At 42.7% G+C, this 6,159-nt stretch overlaps 1 long non-coding RNA gene across 1 annotated transcript; it reads left to right on the forward strand.

Moving 5' to 3' along the window:
• Positions 1 to 460: 460 nt before the first annotated feature.
• On the forward strand, positions 461 to 867 carry LOC119180251 (uncharacterized). The gene is made up of 2 exons (XR_012883861.1): positions 461 to 714; positions 809 to 867. It is a non-coding gene; the product is annotated as an uncharacterized LOC119180251 (long non-coding RNA).
• The last annotated feature ends 5,292 nt before the right edge of the window (positions 868 to 6,159 follow it).

Here is a 6,159-nt window from a genome sequence, read left to right on the forward strand (position 1 = left end):
CCCTTCCTTAATCCCCCAGTGTAGGGTAGCCAACCGGATGTCTTTCTGGTTAACCTCCCTGCCTTCTCCCTTTTTGTTGCTTCCTTCCTTCCTTGGAAGCTGGTAGACGACCAGAACATGCGTGTGAGATCTCGAGCCAGCAGGTAAAGTTGTCTTGCTGCATCATTCCTTAATAGAGGAATCGGGACTACACGGGTTCCTTCATGAGCTGAGCGGGCTGCATCGTCGGCTAATTGATTTTAGGTAATACCGATATGTCCAGGCAGCCACTGATATATAATATCATGCCCTCGTGCTAGAGCTTCATGATGGCAATGTCTTATTTCTTGTACCAATTGTTCATGACTCCTCCTACGCATGGCAGACTGCAAACTCTGAAGCGCTGCCTTCGAATCACAGAATATGACCCATTTTCCTGGACGTTCTTGAACGAGATACTGTAAGCAGCCCTTGGCATTTGTTCAGCGGTGGTGGTGGCGGGCGGACGCTCGGGAGACTGATTTCTTCTATCTTGCAGGAAACCACACGGACCTCCCACGCTTCGTGCAGACCCCGAGCTGTCCCAAAAGGAACAGGCCAACCTGGAAACATCGTTTTTCATCTCTGAGGAGAGGCAACTCAGGGTTTCCGAGTTCTTCGGATTTGACAGCTCTGGAACTTTGACAGTGCTGACATTACGTGGGCCTCGCAATCTTCGTGACGTCATCGAGCTGTGTAAAAGAACGAAGCGCATCAGATACCATCGCATTTGTTCAGCGGTGGTGGTGGCGGGCGGACGCTCGGGAGACTGATTTCTTCTATCTTGCAGGAAACCACACGGACCTCCCACGCTTCGTGCAGACCCCGAGCTGTCCCAAAAGGAACAGGCCAACCTGGAAACATCGTTTTTCATCTCTGAGGAGAGGCAACTCAGGGTTTCCGAGTTCTTCGGATTTGACAGCTCTGGAACTTTGACAGTGCTGACATTACGTGGGCCTCGCAATCTTCGTGACGTCATCGAGCTGTGTAAAAGAACGAAGCGCATCAGATACCATCGCATTTGTTCAGCGGTGGTGGTGGCGGGCGGACGCTCGGGAGACTGATTTCTTCTATCTTGCAGGTTAGTTACAAAGCCTTAACATTTCTTCTCTGTTGTGCCGCCTACCACCACCACAAAAATCGCTTTTTCGTTTTGTCGTCGTTTTGCTTGCTTGTGGGAGCTGCGTGATTTGAAGTGTTGTACATTTCGGGTGTGTACTGAGAATGGCAGCTTCTGCCTTGTGTTTAGTGTGCAAAGAGGCACTTCCCGATCCCGGTAGTTGCCCAATGTGCTCCGAATGTAGCTACGGTTATCACATTGGACCATGCTCAGGAGTAACAAAGTCTGCTTTTAAGACAGGCGACGAGGCAGTAAAAAAAGCATGGAAATGTCAAGCATGTGTTATTCTGGCTGCACGTGCGAACGCCGGCAGCGGGAAGTTGCAGCTGCAGCAGACATCTGACACTGGAAAAATACTGGCTGAAATAAATCGCAAGTTGTCGGAGATACCCACCATTAAAAGCAGAATAGATCAACTAATGCAACTGAAGGACACAGTCCAAAATATGGAACAATCTGTTAAACACTTGTCAGAGCAGTATGACGATGTACTCATCGAGATGAGGAAGCAATCATGTGAAATAGCTGCTCTAAAGAAAAGAGTTGAAAAGGCTGAAGCAGCCAATGACCCTCTGGAAATTCAGAAGCTGCGACAGCATCTCAACTACTTAGAGCAATATAGCCGCCGTCAAAATTTGGAAATTCATGGTATCCCCCATAGCCAAGGCGAACAGTTGCTCGGTAAACTGAATAACCTGGCGAAACAGTTAAACCTTGCCGAGCTCACGCCAGCTAATATTGACGGCTTGCACAGGCTTCCGCCCAAGCCAGGTAAAGAACCAGCGGTGCTCGTTCGCTTTGTATCGTGCGCTACACGGAATGAATGGATGGCAAAGAAAGGCTATTTGAAGTCTTCAAAATCGGATGTCTATTTCTTGGATAATCTGACGGCAGAAAACAGGAAGCTTTTGTGGCTAATGAGGGCTAGGGCGCAAGAAAAGCACTATCAGTTTGTTTGGCAGAAAGAAGGAAAGATGTTTGTGCGTAAGGCACAGGGCGAGCGAGCGATCCGCATTGAATGTCAAACCGACTTAGATAAGATACAATAAGCTACTGATCAGTTTGTGACGTGTCTTTCTGTGTTCGCGTACTTTTTTTCTTTTTTCTATGATGAAAGAATCATCTAGCATAAGCTATTATAACAGCTCTATTTTCAATTCTACCTTGCGGAGTCATTCTTTAAAGCCGAGTGATCATTTGTCTATTTTTCATGTAAATAGCAGAAGCTTGAGTGGTAAGGTCATGGAATTAGAAACAGCTCTGGAGGCACTAGACCATAAATTTGACATTCTGGCATTTACAGAGACGTGGTTTTCGTCGGTTTCTGATGTCAATTTTCTTGATGGATACAAGTGTGAAAGTGTCTACAGGAAAGGTCGTCGAGGAGGCGGTTGTTCACTTTATATCAGAAATAACCTGAACTACTTTGTTCTCGCTGAATTTTCAGCCGTTAACGATGATTATGAGTCAATTGCTGTCAAATGTTGTAGTACCGTGATTGCGGCTATCTATCGCCCCCCTTCTGGTGATTTTCATGAATTTAGTTTGTCTGTTAGCAAGATTCTTGAGTACGCTACCATGACAGGTCTGTCGGTTGTTCTGATTGGTGATTTTAATATAAATTTATTATTATCCAATTCTCAAACACAACGTTTTAATGATGTCATAGAGTCATTTCATTGTTCTAACACTATAAACCGGGCCACTAGAATAACACCAGACACAGAAAGCTTAATTGACTTGTGCATAACAAATCATGATAGCGCTGATGTATTTTCAGGAATTCTTACTTTCGATATTAGTGATCATCTGCCAATCTTTGTTTTCGTTCCGCGCCCCAAAAGTAAAAACTGTCATGCACGCAGTGCTCCATTTTTTAGAAGAAATTTTAATAATGAGGCACTGAATGCATTTAGGTCATTGGTCGAAAATATTGATTGGACAGATGTATACAACGAGAAAGATCCGAATTTATCCTACAATTTATTTTTGCAGAAAGTTAAGCACTCGTATGACTCTGCTTTTCCACTACATTCAGTTAAAGGTAATCGAAAATCTAGAAAACCATGGGTTACTCGTGAGTTATACCATAGAATTAGAATGAGGGACAGATTATTTGACACTTTCATTCGTGTAAAAGACGAAACAATTCTCCGGGAATATAAAAAGCTCAGGAACAAGCTCAATTCGGATCTTCGGAAAGCTCGCACTCAATATTACCAAGATGTGTTTGCGTCGATATCAGGTGACCCCAAAAAAATATGGGCTACAATTCGTAAACTCAAAGGCAGCTCAAATATTATGATCCCTAGCACACTTATGTTTGATGATGTGGAATATACCAGTACTCCACTGGTGAACAAATTTAATGATCACTTTTTGCATGCTGGTATTGCAAATAATCCTGGTACTAACAATCTTACAAATGATCTATGTGGATATATATCATCTCACAGTACCAACTCCATATTTCTGTCTCCGTGCACTGCAGATGAAATTTGTAAATTAATCAAATCTTTGAAAACAGATAGCGCAGCCGGATATGATGAAATCAAAGCGAGACCAATTATTCATGTTGCTGATATACTATGTGCCCCGCTTTGTCATATATGTAATAGCGCGCTATCTACCGGGATCTTTCCTGCTAGTATGAAAATAGCCAAAGTTGTAGTCTTGCATAAAGGTGGATCCTTGAATGATCTGAATAACTACAGGCCCATATCTGTGCTACCTCTTTTTTCTAAAGTATTAGAATTAGTTGTAAAGTTTAGGTTAACCCAATTCTTGGATGAAAAGCGGGCACTTGTTGACAATCAATTTGGCTTTCGCAAGAATAAATCAACCGAGGAGGCACTGCTGAGTGTTAAAGAAGAAATAATTGAAAATTTTGAAAACAGGTTATTTACTGTTGGAGTTTTTCTTGACTTCAGGAAAGCTTTCGACTCTATAAAGCATCACATTTTGTTTCAAAAACTTCCCGAATATGGAATTAGAGGCGTTACCTTAGAACTGATAAAGAGTTATTTTTCAGATAGATTTCAATTTGTAAGTCTTAATAACATAAGCTCAGAGATGAAGCAAATAATGTGCGGCGTACCTCAGGGGTCCATTTTGGGTCCTCTATTTTTTATAATTTATATCAACGACATTGTGAATATACCACTTACGCCTAAAATGGTTCTCTATGCCGATGATACCAGTTTATTTTTCTCTGGTCATAATTTAGCTGACTTGGCAATAGTAACAAACAATTGGTTGCACCAGCTGCTGATTTGGTTGTCCCTCAACCAGCTCCAGTTAAATGTTACTAAAACGAAATTCATTGTTTTTAAACCTAAGAATAAACCCGATGTCACTGACATTTCTCTTCGTTTTGATGCTTGCGCTATTGAACGGGTATCTGTATTTAAGTTTCTGGGAGTATTGTTCGAAGAACATTTGAGCTGGACTCATCACGTAAACAAATTACATACTAGCATTTCCAGGTCCAATCGAGTGTTTTACAATATCCGGCATCTGGTTCCGACTTGGCTAAAACGTCAGCTGTACTATACACTCATACATTCTCAACTATACTACTGCCTCTTAGTCTGGGGTACTACAAGCAAAACAAACTTAATCAGGCTGACACTCCTCCAAAAACAAGCTGTTCGACACATAGAAAACCTTGCTTATCTTGACCGTACAGCACCGTTTTTTTTAAAAAATGAGATATTAAAAGTGGATCAGCTATACTCCCTCAAACTTGCTACATACATACACAGTAAAATGCGTCAAAATGAATCTATGTTTACACACATGTACTTGACTAACCGCAATCCATATATTTTGCGACACAGCCACCTCGAAGTTCCGTTTTGCAGAACAAAATATGGTACTAAACAGCTAAAATACATGATCCCTAGTTTCCTAAACCAGCATCCACAATTACTTAGCAATGTGTATGAAGTTTCATCAAAATCCCTGTTTAAGCGTGTTGTTAAATTATATTTGCTGTCTTGCGTGCCCTTCATAGTATGAGTAGACCTCTAACAACATGTGGCTTAAGACCTGTTACATTAAAGAACTCAATTCTACTATTCCTATATGTATGTCGTCGTCCCTTGCAAGTAGCGCTATGTCATGTTTTTTTTTTCCGTGCTGAGCTTTCGCTTTCTAATGTATAATTTCTTACTGATAGCCACAACCCTGTTGGACAGTGCTTGGGTGGTAGGGCCATTGTCAGGCAGTTAATTCTGCCTTTAGCCATACCATCCCTCGACATGTATTATGTTGAAAATAAACAATTCAATTCAATTATAGCAGCAAGCTCTGATGCCGTAGATGTAGTCATGTGCGACAACTTAAACTTGATTGTCATTGCTGCAGCCGGAATTACAGCGGCACCTGATGAGCTGCTGGACGAGACGGACCCATCAGTGTATATCTGCGTTCGGTCTAAGTACAACTCATGTAATAATAGCAGTGTTGCTTGCTTCAATGCTACTCTGGAGTGATTGCTTTTCTTTGTGATTCCCAGAATTTCTAGACGTACTTGCGGCTGATCGAGGCACCAAAAAGGACATGCCATTCTCGCAGCGGGCGTATATCCTGATGGAATGCTGTTTAGGTGCTTGGCTATGGCGTCTGAAAACGTAGCACGTGGTCTTCCGGAGGGTAGAAGGGCCAAGTGGTGGTCGGGTACACGGCTAGCATGTCGAATGTGCGCTCTGAGGCAATCCACAACTCTATATGTCCTGACCGGATGGTCTTTGGCAAGCATGATTGTGGCATAAGTAGAAGCGCATCGGGGCAGTCCTAGGCAGATACGCAGTGCCTGACCCTGCGAACTCTCCAATGAATGAGTATTGGATTTGCAAGTGTTAGTCAGTACCGGCAAGCTGTAGCGCAATAGACCCAGAAATAGGTCCCTGTACAGCTGTAGCATGGAGGCCACAGAAGTTCCCCATGCTTTCCCGCACATGAATTTCATTATATGCACAATAGATAGCAGTCTCGTCTTCAATTACGCACAATGCGGG

The sequence above is a fragment of the Rhipicephalus microplus genome, chromosome 1 (genome assembly GCF_043290135.1).
Source record: "Rhipicephalus microplus isolate Deutch F79 chromosome 1, USDA_Rmic, whole genome shotgun sequence".
NCBI lineage: Eukaryota > Metazoa > Arthropoda > Arachnida > Ixodida > Ixodidae > Rhipicephalus > Rhipicephalus microplus.